Source organism: Oncorhynchus mykiss, chromosome Y, assembly GCF_013265735.2.
Source record: "Oncorhynchus mykiss isolate Arlee chromosome Y, USDA_OmykA_1.1, whole genome shotgun sequence".
Lineage (NCBI taxonomy): Eukaryota > Metazoa > Chordata > Actinopteri > Salmoniformes > Salmonidae > Oncorhynchus > Oncorhynchus mykiss.
In genome coordinates this window covers 3,684,941-3,705,364 of record NC_048593.1, presented here as the reverse complement: position 1 = coordinate 3,705,364, position 20,424 = coordinate 3,684,941, and positions in this window count along the sequence as shown.

Below are 20,424 nucleotides of genomic sequence, written 5' to 3'. Positions count from 1 at the left end.
GGAAAGGGGGGGGTTGCTGAAAGGAATGGGGGTGGTGGTGGATGCAGGGGCTAGTGGGGAGCTCTATCTAACAAATTTGATATCATTTTTTTATATAGAAATAAAAAATGTGTTAAACTTATTTAAAATATATAGACAGACACTGAAGAGTAGGTTGGGTTTCTTTCTCTTTCCCTTTTGATTCGGCAAAGTGATGGGCTATTGAAATCAGTAAAATATTATTAAAAAGGAGTGTAGTGCGGGTCTTGTGTGTGTGTTCGTATTTACGTGTATGATTGCGTGTATGTGTGTGCACGGCATGCAAGTGCAAATGCATGTGCACCTGCGTGTGTGTGTGAGTGTGTGTAGCCTCACATGTGTATGTGTTTGTGTGTATCTGAGTTCATTTGCATAGTCGTTGTGCTCTGAGATCAGTACTGGAGAGCGAATCACATTGCACAATTCCCAAGTACCCTCGGTGCCTGGAAGACTGGCAGCTCTTTTCATGTTGTTGTTTTCCCAGGTACTGGGGCATTGGCTGAGTCCCACTCCCCAACCAATGCAGCTCTTCACTGGGCCCAGGGCTCAGCACAGCTGGGCACCCACACTGACACCTGATTCCTTGCAATCTGATGCCCACCCCTCATCCCCCTGGCACCACCATCACTACTATCACCACTCAGCCACTGGCAGTTTGGCTAAGCACAGGAAGACCAGCTTGCCCATGCCAGGGCTGCGTGTGGTACCCTTCATGAAGATAAGGAAAGTCAACTCAATGGAATATCGGAATATCAATGAAAGCACAAGGAACACTGTTACGCACCTTCCTCCCTATGCTCATGTTTTCTTTCTCTCTCTCTCTTTTACTGTCCATTATCTCCTTTTTACTATAGCCCTTCCTCTCTCCATCCCGCCTCACTTTCTCTACTTGCCTCTCCTCATCTCTTTCCCTCTACCCGTTTCGCTGTGATTTTTGGATTACGTCCCTCATCTCATGTTCCTTGACATCTCTTCTCTGAGGAGCCATGGAATCCCTTTTCCGTATCCATCCGTCTGTCTATCACTACCTGGATATCATATTCCCTCCATCGCTTCCCATCCAGCAATTCATTCCTCTTTGTTCTCTTAACCAAGATCCTCGGTTCCTTCCAATCTGCCTCTTATCCTGTTTTATTAATGGGAAGGTGCTATCATCTGTATGACTCCCGCTCATTGCTGCTCCCCACTGTAACTTCTAGGGAACTGAAACGCTTGTAAGCAGGTGTCATGAGTGAAATGAATCACCGCTTGGAAGTTGTTGTTCCATATGGCTCTGTGAAGACTGAGGAGTCGTTTGATGTGTACCTCAAGTGGTTCAACTAGTGAACATGTCTAAGGCCATTGATTTACCTTGTGACGGAAATATGTTGTATCATCTCTTGCTTAGAGTCAAACTTGGATGCAGGTTACAACAGAGCTTCACAGACAGCTTATGTTCTGAAGGCCCATCCAAATCAGGTAGAGTGTACTGACGCAAGAGCAACATTGCAATTTCCATATATCTGAGTCTAGCACCCTCCACCAGTACAACCAGTCATAACAGATTTGGTTTCAATGAAGATGAAAGATTTCAACTCCAGTGTTCCCCTTTATATTTCCACTGTGACCTTATCCAGTGTGTACATCATCTGTGCTGGTAAGGCCTCTGCTCAACCCTCTTTGGTGTTTGCAGTCATTCTGACTACACAAAACTGCCCATATAAGGAAAGGCCCAAGACTGCAACCCAGGGTGCAGTATCAACAGCCATATTCGTGGCAGTTTGGATCCAGCACCAAAGGCACTGGGAAGTCCTTAGCTAGCAGCCATTTTAGGTTCACTGTGATTGTCAAAAAGTGACATGTGCCATGACCTTGGTAAGTCATCAGAATAAAATTACATCAGAGATTACGACAATTTAAAGCAGCTTCATGCTAGAAATATGAACACTTTAAGAAGACGAAACTAATCAGATGTCACTGAAAGTTGTGGAACAGATACGGGTGAAAATTTGATTTAGAACTCTAGTTTAGAAGGCAGCCATTTTGAATTCTGGATTGCTTGGATTTTATTTCAAGGCATACTTTCACAGTCAGTGACCACTCAGACAGGTACACTGTCCATTAGATAGAGCCCCCACTCTTCTGTGTCCTGGGTCAATGGGAGAGAAAACACAAAGCATGTCCCCTCTTCTCCTTCTCTTTTGTAGCCATCAATCGCTCCATTACCCCGTGTCCATGTTTTGGGGATGCCATGGAGGGGGTCTCAAACTGTTTATACCCATCCTCTTTGCCCTGCCCTGCCCTCCATCTATCACTCTTCTCCTCTCCTCTTTTTATTTTTTCGACTTCATTGCCAATGTATGTTTTTGATTTGTTAAAGGGTTAACTGTCAGCAGTCTCATGTGGAAGACATTCTCCTTTTTATTCACGTACCGATTCAAAACACACGCAATGTTGAAGTATGAGACACCTGTCTCGTTCCTGCATTCCGGCCCTGTCCGTGTGATGGAAGGTGATGCCCAGATCTCCTTGCTTTGCTCAAAATCTGAATGTTGCAAAAGGCTCATGAATAAGTAATATGTTTGGATTAAAAAAAATGTTAACAAGGAAAAAAATATCCCCCCCAAAAATAGAAAATAATAAAAAATTAAATAAATTAAATACATTTAAAATACTGAATTTGAAATAATAAATAAACATTTTAATTTATATATATATTTTTGAAATAATTATTACCCGATATGGCATCTCATGTTAATCCATACAAATGAAGGCTCTAGGCCATATTGTTTTAGTGAGGAGCTGGGGGTTACATAGAAGAGTGTGTGTGTGTGTGTGGTGTGGGGGGGGGGGGGTGTATGCTTACATGTGCATAGCATAAGTGCATGCATGTGTACAAGTGTTTATTCCCAATCGTGCCTGTATGTCTCTCCATGTGCCTGTATGCCTTACGTATCCGTCGCTGGGGGGAACCCATTAATTCCTTCCTTCACCTCCGTCACAGTGATATGTCAGTGGATGTGTACAATTGGTGATGCACTGTATCCCATTAATACTACGGAGTTACGAGCCCATGTGCATTGCTCTAGATAAGGACATCCTAAAACCTAAGAATAGGCATGATGATAGCGCAGTGCGGGATTCAGGGTAGGGTCTGGTTGGTTTACGGTTATGAAGAGGTTACTCTCAGACTGTCCATCTCACTCGATGTGGAGGCACAGCCGGGCATTCATACCTGTTCCAACTGGGTATTGAATTTTGAGCACTGACCTCGACATGACCTACCCATAATGCACCATAATGCACCAGAATAATAGTGAAGACATCAAAACTATGAAATAACACATATGGAATCATGTGTCAAAAAAAAATAAAAAAAATAAATGTAGTATCCAAAAGGTGTTAAATAAATCCAAATATATTTTATATTTGAGATTCTTCAAAGTAGTTGAAGTTGAGTCCTACTTTGAAGAATCTCAAATATAAAATATACTTGTATTTGTTTAACACTTTTTTGGTTACTACATTTAAGCATATTTTTTTTGACACATGATTCCATATGTGTTATTTCATAGTTTTGATGTCTTCACTATTATTCTACCATGTAGAAAATAGTAAAAATAAAGAAAAACCCTTGAATGAGTAGGTCTGTCCAAACTTTTGACTGGTAGAGTATGTATATAAATACTGTTAGTGTCAAGCGAGACTATAATGCACCTACCAATAGTTATAGTCATGTATATATTGTGTGATTCAGTCACGTAACTATTGCGTTCTGAACTTGTTTATGAATTAAATGCTGTGACAAGTTGGTTGCTGTTTGCTGCGGCACAACTTTCTTACAAGGTCAACATATGACCCTTGATGCATGAGTGAGAGCACTACAGCAAGCCCACTCCCTTAAGAAGTTGTACACTGAGAATCAGTAGTATGAACATCATTTATTTATGAATGACCATGAGTGTCCGTATATGTACTTCTCGGGCATGTGTGCAGTCCTGTGGTACATGCTGCGTTCATGTGCTCCAGGTTGAGTAGGAAAGTAGTGTGCCTAGAACACAGATAGTATGTTACAAGTCTAGCTCCTGTGGAGAAACGCATGTCTCTGAAGTGGTTGAGAAGTTTTTCTAACGCAATGTGATGCTTGCAGTGTGGTTTTGCTGTTACCTTCAGAGCTTCAGAATATGCTGCAGGCCAATACAAACTCTTCTCCCTCCATCGTCCTCTTCTGTCCCTCTTTATTCTCCTATGACCTTCCCCTGTCTCCTTCCATCTCTCCTCTACTCATCATCCCCTCTGTATCTCTCCTGCTTTCTCTATCTCACCCTCGTTTGTTTCTCTCCCCTTTTTACCCCTCTCTTGTATGTACTCCTTCTCTACCTCTGTGTCCATCCCCGTCTCTCTCCCCCACCCCTACACACCCTCTCTCATCTCCCATCCACCCTTCTGTCTCTCTCCAGACTCCTCCTCCTCTACTATCCTCCCCTATTTCAGCCCTGTTTTTCCATCCATACAGATGGACTCCGACACAGGTCCCTGGCTAGAGGGAGCTGGGCTGGGGATGGATGGGGCTACTGGAGGTGTTTACCTGTGTCTGGATGCTGGCTGCTGGAAGTGGCGTTGCAGCCCAGTCTTCTATAATTAGGCTACTCACCAGTGTGCGTGGGTGTATGTGTGCATGATTGTGTGCTCGCGCCTCTAAGGCTGCGTTTACACAGGCATCGCAATTCTGATACTTTTTCCAGCACCATTTCAACTTCAACATTTCAACATCATTAAATCACCTCTGCTTAGCCTAACACAGTGACAACTAAAAGATACCAAAAAATGTTGTCCAATCAAAGTAAGCTAAATATAATTTGGCTGTCTATGGTTCTGATTTCTCTGTGTGTGTGTGTTCGTGTGTGTGCGTGCATGCATTCATGCAAGTAGAAAAAACATGTTGACTCACCCTATTGTAGACAAACGCCAATGCCATCCTCCTCTCTTTCATGTTGGCGAAAACGGTCTATGACTGTCCTACAATACACTCTTATTTTTTTTGCTGTCCTAGGCTACCTGGCTAAAATGTTAACATTAGCCTTCTACATCTAGCTACATATTGAACTTCCATCCTCTCAGGCCAGGGGAACAACAATGTATGAATTTATGGTTGGATCAGAATCACCGTTATAATCATTGGCCAGTACGGAGAAGTAAGTAAAACCACAAGTCCAAATCCCTACTTCTATCAATGGCTAATTTAGGAAAGGGACAATTTTAGCTGGCTAGCTAGCCACCGGAGGACAACACAACGAGATGCAACAATTCAAGTTGTTTCTGTCAATAACGTATGCTCTCAATGGGATTTGATAGGATTGACGCCAAATCCAAGCTGGCTTCCCTTGACACTTTTGGTGCACCAGGACTATTCACAGAGCTCGCTCAGTTTAGCTCAACGCTGATTGGCAAATGTTTTATACTTTTTCTTATCAAGGGAGGCCAAATGCTTGCTGGCTTCCCTTGCATTCAATGCTTCAGGTGGCAAAAATGTCATCTTTTTGTCCAGCATCAGATACTGTAGATGGCCTGCACATACAGAGACAGAGGGGCGCTGTTTCACTCGCTCAGATGCTTTCTCCGGTGAGATGCATTCAGCCTCTTGCGAATTGAAGGAAAATTATGAAACACAGAGTGAGGAAAGATATATTGTGTTTTTTATTGGGACATTTTGAGGGAAGTCTGGCTTCCTTTGGCACTCATGAATACATGCCACTGACACACACATGGTGCAATCACACGGACATTCACACACACACACACACACACACACACACACACACACACACACACACACACACACACACACACACATACACACACACACACACACACACACACACACACACACACACACACACACACACACACGCTGCAATCAAATGGACATTCATACACACAGACAAACATAGACATGCAATAACAAAACATTCACTTACAAACACATGCAATCACACAAGCCTTAGACACACATTCCACATGCCTCATACCTCATACCTCATGCTAATTAGCAACTTTGCAACTACTCACACAGGTTTTTCTACTTAACCCTTTAACGGCCCATTTTTTCTTAATTTCTGCCTGAATGACGTACCCAAAGTAAACTGCCTGTTGCTCAGGCCCTGAAGCCAGGATATGCATATAATTGGTACCATTGGAAAGAAAACACATTGACGTTTGTAGAAATGTTAAAATAATGTAGGAGAATATATAACACAATAGATATGGTAGGAGAAGATCCAAAGAAAAACAAAACAGAATTTTGTTTTTGAGAGAGACCATCCTCTTAGAATGGTAAGAATAAGGTCATATTGAAAATGTGATCCCTGGATGCAATTCCCATGGCTTCCACAGGGTGGCAGCAGTCTATGTTCAAGGTTTCAGGCTTGTACCCTCAAAAACAAATATGAAATATCAGTTTAAGTACAGGGACACAGTCTTGGAAAATCGTTTTTGGGCGCTATGAAGACAGGACGCACCTGCTAAAATCGGTTTCCTATTGAACATTCTTCTTTCAGTAAGAAATATTATAGTTTGATTACATTTTAGGGTATCTGAGGAGTAAATAGAAATATATATAATATGTATTTTGACATGTTGAAAGAAAGTTTAAGGGTAGATTTTCAGATACTGTCACACCCTGACCTGAGTATTCTTTGTTTTCTTTATTATTTTGGTTAGGTCAGGGTGTGACATGGGTGATATGTGTGTTCTTGTCCTATTCTAGGGTGTTTGTACTGTCTAGGGTTTTTTGTAGATTTATGGGGTTGTTTTCATCTAAGTGTTTATTTTGGTCTATGGTTGCTTAGATTAGTTCTCAATTAGAGGCAGGTGTCTATCGTTGTCTCTGATTGGGAACCATATTTAGGCAGCCATCCTCTTTGGGTATTTTGTGGGTTATTGTCTATGTTATGTTATACGTTAGCGCATTGTTTAGATAGCGGTCACGTTTGTCTTATTTGTTTTGTTGTTTTTGTTCTTCGTGTTCTTCATGTTCTTCATTAAAATAAGAAGAATGTATTATAACCACGCTGCGCATTGGTCCAGTCTATTCGACGATCGTGACAGAATAACCCACCAACAATGGACCAAGCAGTGTGGTAATGGACAGCAGCAGCAATCAAAGGATTTCTGGGAGGAGATTCTGGACGGCAATGGACCCTGGGCACAGCCAGGGGAATTTCGCCGTCCCAAAGCAGAGCTGTAGGCAGCGAAAGCAGAGAGGCGCCGGTATGAGGAGGCAGCATGGCGGCGCAGCTGGAAGCCCGAGGGTCAGCCCCAAAAATGTATTGGGGGAGGGCACACGGGGAGTGTGGCGAAGTCAGGTAGGAGTCCTGCGCCAGCTCCCCGTGCTTACCGTGGAGAGAGAGGGCGTTGTACCGGGCAGGCACCGTGTTATGCGGTGGAGCGCACGGTGTCCCCGGTGCGTGTGCATAGCCTGGTGCGGTACATTCCAGCTCCTCGTATCGGCCGGGCTAGAGTGGGCATTGAGCCAGGTGCCATGAAGCCGGCTCTACGCATCTGGTCTCCAGTGCGTCTCCTCGGGCATACATGGCACCAGCCTTACGCATGGTGTCCCCGGTTCGCCTGCACAGCCCAGTGCGGGCTATTCCACCACGCCGCACTGGCCTGGCTACGGGGAGCATTCAACCAGGTAAGGTTGGGCAGGCTCGATGCTCCAGATCTCCAGTGCGCATTCTCGGTCTGGTCTATCCGGTGCCATCTCCACGCACCAGCCCTGAGGTGGCAGCCCCCCACACCGGGCTTCCTGTTCATCGCCAGAGCCCAGTTCTCCCTGTTTCTCCTCTCCGCACTCGCCCTGAGGTGCGTTTCCTCGGCCCAGTACCACCAGTGCCGGCACCACGCACCAGGCCTACAGTGCGCCTCGTCTGTCCTGAGCTGCTAGAGTCTCCCGTCTGTCCTGAGCTGCTAGAGTCTCCTATCTATCCTGAGCCGTCAGAGCCGCCAGTCAGCCAGGACCTGCCAGAGCCGTCAGTCAGCCAGGACCTGCCAGAGCCGTCAGCCAGCAAGGAGCTGCCAGAGCCGTCAGTCAGCCAGGACCTGCCAGAGCAGTCAGTCAGCCAGGACCTGCCAGCGCCGTCAGTTAGCCAGGACCTGCCAGAGCCGTCAGTCAGCCAGGACCTGCCAGAGCCATCAGCCAGCTAGGAGCTGCCAGAGCCCTCAGCCAGCTAGGAGCTGCCAGAGCCGTCAGCCAGCCAGGATCTGCCAGAGCCGTCAGCCAGCCAGGAGCTGCCAGAGCCGTCAGCCAGCCAGGAGCTACCCTTCAGTCCTGAGCTACCCCTCAGCCCTGAGCTGCCCTTCAGTCCGGAGTTGCCGGCGAGGGTCGCCGTTCCTAGGAGGCCACAAAAGCAGACTAAGACTATGGTGGAGTGGGGTCCACGTCCAGCACCCGAGCCGCCGCCGTGAAAGAGGCCCACCCGGACTCCCCCCCCCCCCTTTAGATTAGGTTTTGCGGCCGGAGTCCGCACCTTTGTGGGGGGGGTACTGTCACGCCCTGACCTTAGTATTCTTTGTTTTCTTTATTATTTTGGTGAGGTCAGGGTGTGACATGGGTGATGTGTGTGTTTTTGTCTTATTCTAGGGTGTTTGTACTGACTAGGGTTTTTTGTAGATTTATGGGATTGTTTTCATCTAGGTGTTTATGTTGGTCTATGGTTGCCTAGATTGGTTCTCAATTAGAGGCAGGTGTTTATCGTTGTCTCTGATTGGGAACCATATTTAGGCAGCCATCTTCTTTGGGTATTTCGTAGTTTATTGTCTATGTTATGTTGCGCTTAGCACATTGTTTATATAGCGGTCACGTTTGTCTTATTCGTTATGTTGTTTTTGTTCTTCGTGTTCTTCATTAAAATAAGAAGAATGTACTCTAACCACCCTGCGCTTTGTTCTACTCCATACGACCATCGTGACAGATTCTTTTCTTTGTGGATTAGTGGATTAGTGGATTACTCAAATCGATAGCTAATGTTAGCATTAATCTACTAATTAACGTCAGTCAAAACAAATTGGTATTTGTAACATATATGTATTGCAAATTAGTAGCATATTGTACAAATTGCAATTTGTAACATATCATAAATTGTCATTTGTAACATGGATGATAGACATTCACAAATTAAAATATAACATATGAAACGTAACATATACTAATGGAGGGAGACAGATTTACTAGACTAGAGTCCAGGTTGCATAACATAAACACACAAACACATCCTGAGCTCCCCCTATGGGCCAAAGTCAGACAAAACCATCTTTCCTCTCCTCCCTCCTACCCCTCTACCCAAGAGTCGCTTTTTATGTCCACACAGGGGCTCTCTCTCCGGCAGCACCGCCACCTTTTGTAGCCCCCCTGTCCAGTCTCCTGTCTGCCTCCCTCCTCTCATCTCTCCCCTTCACCAAGCACCAGATGGCCTGTTGAGACCCAGCTGTGCAAACACAGGCCAGGGGGGAGACACACCTGACACCTACCCACCATCAGCCCAGGACCTACGGCCAGCTGAGGGAAGCGGGTGGGCGGGCGTGGTGGGGGGTTAGGGAGGAGGCCTTATTAACCTTAAACTCCTGGACCCAGTGTCGGGCCCAATCTTATATAGACTCAATGGAAAACCTACAGAGATCCAAGGGCTGTGTTCAATTCACAGCGTGTTTGGGAATGTTTGCATGGAAATTGACTTATCGACGCTGGCCAAAAACTGTTACATATTATTTGATTACTTGCAAACCTTTTTTATCGGACTGCACGCACCCCCCCACCTCCCCTCTGTGGGCCAATGAAAGGTAGAGTGGGGTGGGAGGTGGTGGTAATGGTGGTGGCGGCTGCAGTGCTTTCTGGGAGTAATGGCTCCAAGAGAAGGTTGTTTACTGATGGAGCCCTCCCTGAGGTGGAAGAAGGGCAGCACAGCCCTGATTTAAAGGACCATACCTCTTCCGTATTGCCTCCTGGCTCAGGGTCCCCATAACCCCCACCCACACACAGCGAGAGGGAGAGAGATCTATACAAAATAGAGATGTATGGGTTAACCACTTCTCCAATCTTTTGGGCCCTATAGCAAAGAACACACAGCAAAAACATAAACATGATCAAATACAAATCTGAGAATCACCTATTAAAGACTACCAGAACCCACTGGATTCTCCAATTATATTGAAACAAATCAAATTTATTTATATAGCCCTTCTTACATCAGCTGATATATCAAAGTGCTGTACAGAAACCCAGCCTAAAACCCCAAACAGCAAGCAATGCAGGTGTAGAAGCGAAAAACTCCCTAGAAAGGCCAAAACCTAGGAAGAAACCTAGAGAGGAACCAGGCTATGAGGGGAGGCCAGTCCTCTTCTGGCTGTGCCAGGTGGAGATTATAACAGAACATGGCCAAGATGTTCAAATGTTCCTAAATGACCAGCATGGTCAAATAATAATAATCATAGTAGTTGTCGAGGGTGCAACAAGTCAGCACCTCAGAAGTAAATGTCAGTTGGCTTTTCATAGTTGACCATTGAGAGTATCTCTACTGCTCCTGCTGTCTCTAGAGATGAAAACAGCAGGTCTGGGACACGTAGCACATCCGGTGAACAGGGCAGGGTTCCATAGCTGCAGGAAGAACAGTTGAAACTGGAGCAGCAGCACAGCCAGGTGGACTGGGGAAAGCAAGGAGTCATCATGCCAGGTAGTCCTGACGCATGGTCCTAGGGCTCAGGTCCTCCGAGAGAGAGAAAGAGAGAATTCAAGAGAGCATACTTAAATTCAGACAGGACAATGGATAAGACAGGAGAAATACTCCAGATATAACAGACTGACCCTACAGGACAAAATTACAAACCCTCCAACCCCAAAAGATCTGTGATGTTGATGGTATCCTCAATGAAATTATAAAATATACAGACCACAAATTCCAATTGGCTATACTTAAACTATTTTACATCACCCTTGGCTCTGGCATCTTCCCCAATATTCGGAACCAAGGACTGCTCACCCCAATCAACAAAAGTGGAGACAAATTTGACCCCAATAACTACCGTTGGATATGCGTCAACAGCAACCTTGGGAAAATCCTCTGCATTATCATTAACAGCAGACTCGTACATTTCCTCAGTGAAAACTATGTACCGAGCAAATGTTAAATTGGCTTTTTATCAAATGACTGTATGACAGACCACATTCACACTGCACACCCTAATTGACAAACACCAAAACAAAGGCAAAGTCTTCCCATGCTTTGTTGATTTCAAAAAACCTATCGACTCCATTTGGCATGAGGGTCTGCTATACCAATTGATGGAAAGTGGTGTTGGGGAAAAACATACAACATTAAAAAATCCATGTACACAAACAACAAGTGTGCAGTTAAAATTGGGAAAAAACACATTTCTTTACACAGGGCTGTGGGATGAGACAGGGATGCAGCTTAAGACCCACCCTCTTCAACATATACAGTTGAAAAATCATTAAGTTTTTCACAATTCCTGACATTTAATCAGAGTAAAAATCCCTGTCTTAGGTCAGTTAAGGGCCACCACTTTATTTTAAGAATGTAAAATGTCAGAATAATAGTAGAGTGAATTTCCCAGTGGGTCAGAAGTTTACATACACTCAATTAGTATTTGGTAGCATTGCCTTTACATTGTTTAACTTGGGTCAAGCATTTTGGGTAGTCTTCCACAAGCTTCCCGAAATAAATTGGGTGAATTTTGGCCCATTCCTCCTGACAGAGCTGGTGTAACTGAATCGGGTTTGTAGGCCTCCTTGCTCGCACACACTTTTTCAGTTCTGCCCACAAATTCAGGGCTTTGTGAGGTCAGGGCTTTGTGATGGCCTCTCCAATACCTTGACTTTGTTGTCCTTAAGCCATTTTGCCACAACTCTGGATGTATGCTTGGGGTTATTGTCCATTTGGAAGACCCATTTGCGACCAAGTTTAAACTTCCTGACTGATATCTTAATGTTGCTTCAATATATCTACATAACTTTCCTACCTCATGATGCCATCTATTTTGTGAAGTGCACCAGTCCCTCCTGCAGCAAAGCGCCCCCACAACATGACGCTGCCACCTGTGCTTCACGGTTGGGATGGTGTTCTTCAACATGCAGGCCTCCCCCTTTTTCCTCCAAATATAACAATGCTCATTATGGCTCATCAGACCAGAGGACATATCTCCAAAAATGTCAATCTTTGTCCCCATGTGCAGTTGCAAACCGTAGTCTGGCTTTAATGGCGGTTTTACTGTTTTACTGTGGATATATATATTTTTGTACCTGTTTCCTCCAGCATCTTCACAAGGTCCTTTGTTTTTGTTCTGGGATTGATTTGCACTTTTCGCACCAAAGTACGTTCCTTTCTAGGAGATAGAACACGTCTCCTTCCTGAGTGGTATGCATGGTGTTTATACACCATGCATTGTTTGTACAGATGAACGTGGTACCTTCAGGAGTTTGGAAATTGAACCAGATCAACCAGACTTGTGGAGGTCTACAATTTTTTTTCCTGAGTTCTTGGCTTTTTTTTGATTTTCCTATGATGTCAAGCAAAGAGGCACTGAGTTCGCAGGTTGGCCTTGAAATACATCCACACCTTCATTTGACTCAAATTATGTTAATTAGCCTATCAGAAGCTTCGAAAGCCACGACATCATGTTCTGGTATTTTCCAAGCTGTTTCACCTCTAGCGACGAGCAATCCCGTATCCGGGAGTGTAATCATAGCCTCAAGCTCATTACCATAACGCAACGTTTCCTATTCATGAAAATCGCAAATGAAATGAAATAAATATATTCAAACACAAGCGTAGCCTTTTGTTAACAACACTGTCATCTCAGATTTTCAAAATATGCTTTTCAACCAAAGCTACACAAGCATTTGTGTAAGAGTATTGATAGCCTAGCATAGCATTAAGCCTAGCATTCAGCAGGCAACATTTTCACAAAAACAAGAAAAGCATTAAAATAAATTAATTTACCTTTGAAGAACTTCGGATGTTTACAATGACGAGACTCTTAGTTAGATAGCAAATGTTCATTTTTTCCAAGAATATTATTTGTGTAGACGAAATAGCTCCGTTTTGTTCATCACGTTTGGCTAAGAAAAAGACCGGAAAAATGCAGTCACTTACAACGCCAAACTTTTTTCCAAATTAGCTCCATAATATCGACAGAAACGTGGCAAACGTTGTTTAGAATCAATCCTCAAGGTGTTTTTCACATATCTATTCGATAGTCTATCAGTGGTGGCAGTTGGCTTCTCATCAGAAGCAAACGGAAAAATACTGCAGCTGGAGATTACGCAATATTTGCGACGGAGGACACCAAGCGACCACCTGGTAGATGTAGTCTCTTATGGTCAATCTTCCAATGATATGCCTACAAATACGTCACAATGCTGTCGACACCTTGGGGAAGCGACAGAAAGCCTAAGCTCATTCGTGGCCCATTCACAGCCATATAAGGAGTCATTGGCATGAGGCGGTTTCAAAAAATGCGGCACTTCCTGATTGGATTTTTATCTGGGTTTTTTCTGTAACATCAGTTCTGTGGCACTCACAGACAATATCTTTGCAGTTTTGGAATCGTCAGAGTGTTTTCTTTCCAAAGCTGTCAATTATATGCATAGTCAAGCATCTTTTCGTGACAAAATATCTTGTTTAAAACGGGAACGTTTTTCATCCAAAAATTAAAATAGCGCCCCCTATATCCAAGAAGTTAAAGGCACAGTCAACTTAGTGTATGTAAACTTCTGACCCGTCTGTAAACAATTGTTAGAAAAATGACTTGTGTCATGCACAAAGTAGATGTCCTAACTGACTTGCCAAAACTATAGTTTGTTAACCTCTCTAGGGTATTTGGGACGCTAGCGTCCCACCTGGCCACCTGGCCAACATCCAGTGAGATTGCAGAGCACCAAATTCAAATACAGAAATAGTCATTATAAAAAATCAGAAAAGATACAACTATTTTACATAGGTTTAAAGATTTACTTCTTGTGAATCCAACCAAGGTGTCAGATTTCAAAAATGCTTTACGGCGAAAGCATACTTTACGATTATTTGAGAACATTGCCCAGCAGACAAATCATTACAACATTAACCAGCCAAGTAGAAGAGTTACACAAGTCAGAAATAGAGATAAAATTAATCACTTACCATTGATGATCTTCATATGGTTGCACTCAGAAGACATTCATTTATTCCATAAATGTTCCTTTTGTTCTATAAAGTCTCTCTTTATATCCGAAAACCTCAGTTTTGTTTGTACGTTTTCTTCAGTAATCCACAGGCTCAAACGCAGTATCCGTAAAGTTCATAGAATCATGTCAAACGATGTTTATATTCAATCCTCAGGTTGTTTTTAGCCTAAATAATCAATAATATTTCTATTTCAACCGGACAATAACGTCGTCAATATGAAAGGTAAACAAGAAAGCACTCTCTCAGTCGTCCGTATGAAAAAGCTTTGTTACCCGGAAGGGTACACTCATTCAGACTGCTCTTACTCCCTCATTTCTCAGAATACAAGCCTGAAACAATTTCTAAAGACTGTTGACATCTAGTGGAAGGCATAGGAACTACAATTGGAGTCCTGCCATGGCATTGAATAGAAAACTACAACAACAACAAAAAATCCTACTTCCTCAGGTTTTCACCTACTCACAGACATTATTTTAACCGTTTTAGAAAATTAAGAGTGTTTTCTATCCAAATCTACGAATTATATGCATATCCTGTCTTCTGGGCCAGAGTATAAGGCAGTTTAATTTGGGCACGCTTTTCCTCCAAAATTCCAAATGCTGCCCTAGAGAAGTTAACAAGACATTTGTGGAGGGGTTGAAAAACTAGTTTTAATGCCTCCAACTTAACTGTATGTATACTTCCGACTTTAACTGTATATCAACGAATTGGCGAGGGCACTAGAACAGTCTTCAGAACCCGGCCTCACCCTACTAGAATCTGAAGTTAAATGTCTATTGTTTGCTGATGATCTGGTGCTTCTGTCCCAACCAAGGATGGCCTACAGCAGCACAGATTATGTTAGACCTGGGCCCTGACAGTAAATCTCAGAAAGACAAAAATAATGGTGTTCAAAAAAAATCCCAGTTGCCAGGACTACGAATACAAACTCCATGCAAACACCATTGCCCTAGAGCACACAAAAAAATATACATACCTTGGCCTAAACATCAGCTCCACAGGTAACTTCCACAAAGCGGTGAACGAGCTGAGAGACAAGGCAAGAAGGGCCTTCTATGCCATCAAAAAGAACATAAAATTTGACATACCAATTAGGATCTGGCTAAAAATAATTGAACCTGTTATAGAACCCATTGCCCTTTATAGTTGTGAGGTCTGGGGTCCGCTCACCAAGCAAGAATTCACAAAATGAGACAAACACCAAATAATGCATTCAGAGCAGGCCAATACCCGCTAAAGATCAAAATCCACAAAAGAGCTGTTAAATTCTACAACCACCTGAAGGAAGCGATTCCCAAACAAAGCCATAACCTACAGAGAGATGAACCTGTAGAAGAGTCCCCTAAGCAAGCTGGTACTGGGGCTCTGTTCACAAACCCAAACAGACCCCACAGAGCCCCAGGACACCAACACAATTAGACCAAACCAAATCACGAGAAAACAAAAATATAATGACTTGACACATTGGAAAGAATTAACAAAACAACTGAGCAAACTCGAATGCTATTTGACCAAAACTTTAGGAAGGCTTTGGCTATGTACAGACTCAGTGAGCATGACCTTGCTATTGAGAAAGGCCACCGTAGGCAGACCTGGCTCTCAAGAGAGGACAGGCTATGTGCACGCTGCCCACAAACACAAGAAAAGTGCAACTAGTGAAGAACAAACACCATTGTAATTACACCACCATATCAAATCAAATCAAAGTTTATTTGTCAGGTGCTCCAAATACAACCTTGCAGTGAAATGCTTACTTACAAGACCTAAACAACAGTGCACATTTTAAGTAAAAAAAATAGGTGTTACAATAGATAAGTAAAGAAATAAAAAGAAAAAGAAAAACGTAAAATGACAGTGAAAATAGCAGTAGCGAGGCTATATACAGGTGGTACCGGTTCAGAGTCAATGTGCGGGGGCACCGGTTAGTCGGGCTAATTGAGGTAATATGTACACGTAGGTAGAGTTAAAGTGACTATGCATAGATGATAAACAGAGTAGCAGCAGCGTAAAAGAGGATGTATCCCGGAACATATTCCAGTCTGTGCTAGCAAAACAGTCCTGTAGTTTAGCATCTTTATTTATTTTACCAGGTAAGAACACATTCTCATTTACAGCAACAACATGGGGAATAGGTACAGGGATGAATGAGCCAATTGTAAGCTAGGGATGATTTAGTGTGTCTCCTACTGGCCCTCCAACACCACTTCCAGCAGCATCTGGTCTCCCATCCAGGGTCTAACCAGGACCAACCCTGTTTAGCTTCAGAAGCAAGCCAGCAGTGGGATGCAGGGTGGTATGCTGTGGTATCTGACCACTTTTTTATAGACCAAGTCACTGGTGCTTCCTGCTTTAATTTTTGTTGCAAGCAGGAATCAGGAGGATAGAATTATGGTCTGATGGAGGGTGAGGGAGAGCTTTGTACGCGTCTCTGTGTGTGGAGTAAAGGTGATCTAGAATTGTTTTCCCTCTGGTTGCGCATTTAACATGCTGATAGAAATGAGGTCAAACTGATTTCAGTTTCTCTGCATTAAAGTCCCTGGCCATTAGGAGTGCCGCCTCTGGGTGAGCAGTTTCCTGTTTGCTTATTTCATACAGCTGACTCAGTTTGGTCTTAGTGCCAGCATCCGTCTGTGGTGGTAAATAAACAGCCACGAAAAAAATAAACTCTCTTGGCAAATAATGTTGTCTACAGCGTATCATTAGATACTCTACCGCTGGTGAGCAAAATCTAGAGTCTTCCTTAGATTTAGTTCACCAGGTGTTATTTACAAATATACACAGACAGCCCCCCCTCGTGCTGTTCTGTCTAGTATATCCCACTAGCTGAATGTTTTCCATGTCGTCATTCAGCCACGAATCGGTGAAACATAAGATGTTGAAGTTTTTTGATGTCCCTTTGGTAGGATCTCCGTGATCATACCTCGTCTAATTTATTGTCCAATGATTGTACGTGGTAAGTAATATTGATGGTGAGGGCAGATTTCCCACTCGCCATTGGAGGATCCTTACGAGGCACCCCGCCGTATGCCCTCTATACCTGTGTCTGCTTTTCTTGCCAATGACTGGGATTTCGGCCTTGTCGGGTATCTGAAGTACATCCTGTGCGTCCTGCTTGTTGAATTTTTTGTTGTTGTCTAATCCAAGGTCAGTGGTCGCTGTCCTGATATCCAGAAGCTCTTTTTTGCCATAAGATATGGTGGCAGAAACATTACGTACAAAATAAGTTACAAGTAACACGAAAAAAACACATCATAGCACAATTGGTTAGTTGACCATTAAATGGCTGCCATTTCTTCCGGCGCCATATTTATGTTTATTTAGTTTCACCTTTGTACTTTAACTTTTTGCACATAAGACACATAAGACACCTGTAATGTCTTTATTATTTTGGAACTTTTGTGAGTGTATTGTTTACTGTTAGTTTTATTGTTTATTTCACTCTTTTAAAAAAAATCTAGTTCACTTGCTTTGGCAATGTTAACATATGTTTCCCATACCAATAAAGCCCTTAAATTGAATTGAATTTAGAGAGAGACATGCACACGCACACACACCATCCAGAAAAAAGGCCTTGCTCAGTTCCAGTGAAACACAAGTGTGCTGCTCCACACACACTCACACAGACACTGACCATACACACCATCTGTCAGGGAGAGGTAGGAGAGGAGGAGGAGAATGGGTGGGCTGGGTAATGCTTTCATTTAGAAGTTTGAAAGGGACTTATTGCTGGAGGTGTCATAGAAGCCTTGAAGAGAGAGAGTTGCTCTGGCTGAATATCTGCATGTCAGCTATTGTGAGTTGTTTGCTGTACTACGATACTATCTCGATGTATCACAGACAAAGACGTTCTTCAAATATAACAGAAAATGAAACCCAAGATACATTTATCTTTTTTTATGATTCTTCTGAAGGCTTTGGCAAACCATTCCTGTTCCATGGGTCTATGGTCCTCACAGTCTCATTCAGCACTTTGCTAATGTCACAGGGTTCAGAGTTCAATATTTACTCAGAGTGGGTTTCTGTGGCTGAGCTAAAGGAGACTTTCCCACCCGGCCCTGGACAGTGAACAGAGAGAGAGGGGGTGTGAGACGGAGAGAGAGCGAGATGAGAGAAGGAGAAAGAGAGAGAGAGAAAGATTTAGATGGAGAGATGAGAACGAGCGAGAAGGAGGAAGAGAGTAAAAGAGAAAAGTAGAGGGAGAAGGAGGGAGAGGAATGGAGGCACACACCTTATGCAAACAGGAACACCCAGTCCAAACCTCCCTGCAGCAGAGAAAATACGCCCTACACATGCCCCATAAACCTTTCCCCAAAGCTTCATGGGATAGCCGCCATGATTCCCTGTTTTGGAGTTGCACAAGAGTCTGTTCTGTTTGTCCTTACTGTTGATTCTTGAAATTCTGGACGACCTTTTAAAACATCTCGCTCTTTATTTTTAGGAATTTCATTTGAACTGACCACAATGGCTTCCTCTTACATGGGCCTGGCTTCCTAGAGCCTTCGTAGCGTTAATGTCATCAGGTGCATTGGTAGCATCCAAGCTGTTTTCCCAAAACACATGCATGCACACAGAGACACACACACACACAGCACACAATGTCACAGGAAGGCCAACAGGATCATCAAGGACACCAACCACCTGAGCCACAGCCTGCTCAACGTGCTATCATTTTTTAAATGTTTTATTTTATTTCACCTTTATTTAACCAGGTAGGCCAGTTGCATAGCAATTCGATACATACAGCAACACAGAGTTAAACATGGAATAAACAAAACATAGTCAATAATACAGTAGAACAAAACAAAACAAGAAGTATATATACAGTGAGTGCAAATGAGGTAAGATAAGGGAGTTAAGGCAATAAATAGGCCATGGTGGCGAAGTAATTAAAATATAGCAATTAAACACTGGAATCATCCAGAAGGCGAGGTCAGTACAGATGCATCAAAGCTGGCACCGAGAGACTGAAAAGCAGCTTCTAACTCAAGCCCATCAGACTGTCAAATAGCCATCACTAGCCGGCCTCCACCCAGTACCCTGCCCTGAACTTAGTCACTGTCACTAGCTGGCAATTCCGGTTACTCAACCCTGCACCTTAGAGGCTGCTGCCCTATGTACATAGACATGGAATCACTGGTCACTTTAATAATGTTTACATGCAGTTGTACACATGTCATATGTACAGTTGAAGTGAGAAGTTTACATACACTTAGGTTGGAGTCATTAAAACTTGTTTTCAACCACTCTACTTTGTGCATGAAGCAAGTCATTTTTCGAACAATTGTTTACAATTGACTGTGCCTTTAAACAGCTCGGAAAATTCCAGAAAATATGTCATTGCTTTAGAAGATTATGATAGGCTAATTGACATCATTTGAGTCAATTGGAGGTGTACCTGTGGATGTATTTCAAGGCCTACCTTCAAACTCAGTGTCTCTTTTCTTGAGATCATGGGAAAATCAAAAGAAATCAACCAAGACCTCAGAAAAACTATTGTCGACCTCCACAAGTCTGGTTCGTCCTTGTGAGCAATTTCCAAACGCATGAAGGTACCACATTCATCTGTGCAAACAATAGTACGCAAGTATTAAGACCATATTACCATGCAGCCGGCATATCGCTCAGGAAGGAGACATGTTCTGTCTCTTAGAGATGAACGTACTTTGGTGCGAAAAGTGCAAATCAATCCCAGAACAACAGCAAAGGACCTTGTGAAGATTCTGGAGGAAACAGGTACAATGTATCTATACCCACAGTAAAATGAGTCCTATATCGACATAACCTGAAAGGCCACTCAGCAAGGAAGAAGCCACTGCTACAAAACTGCCATAAAAAAGCCAGACTACGGTTTGCAACTGCACATGGGGACAAAGATCGTACTTTTTGGAGAAATGTCCTCTGGTCTGATGAAACAAAAATAGAACTGTTCGGCCATAATGACCATCGTTATCTTTGGAGGAAAAAGAAGGTGGGCTTGCAAGCCAAAGAACACCATCCAAACCGTGAAGCACGAGGGTGGCAGCATTACAGTCTTTGAGAATGACACAAATATTAATTTCCACAAAGTTTGCTGCTTCAGTGTCTTTAGATATTTGTCAGATGTTACTGTGGAATACTGACGTATAATTACAAGCATTTCATAAAGTGTCAAAGGCTTTTATTGACAACTACTTGAAGTTGATGCAAAGAG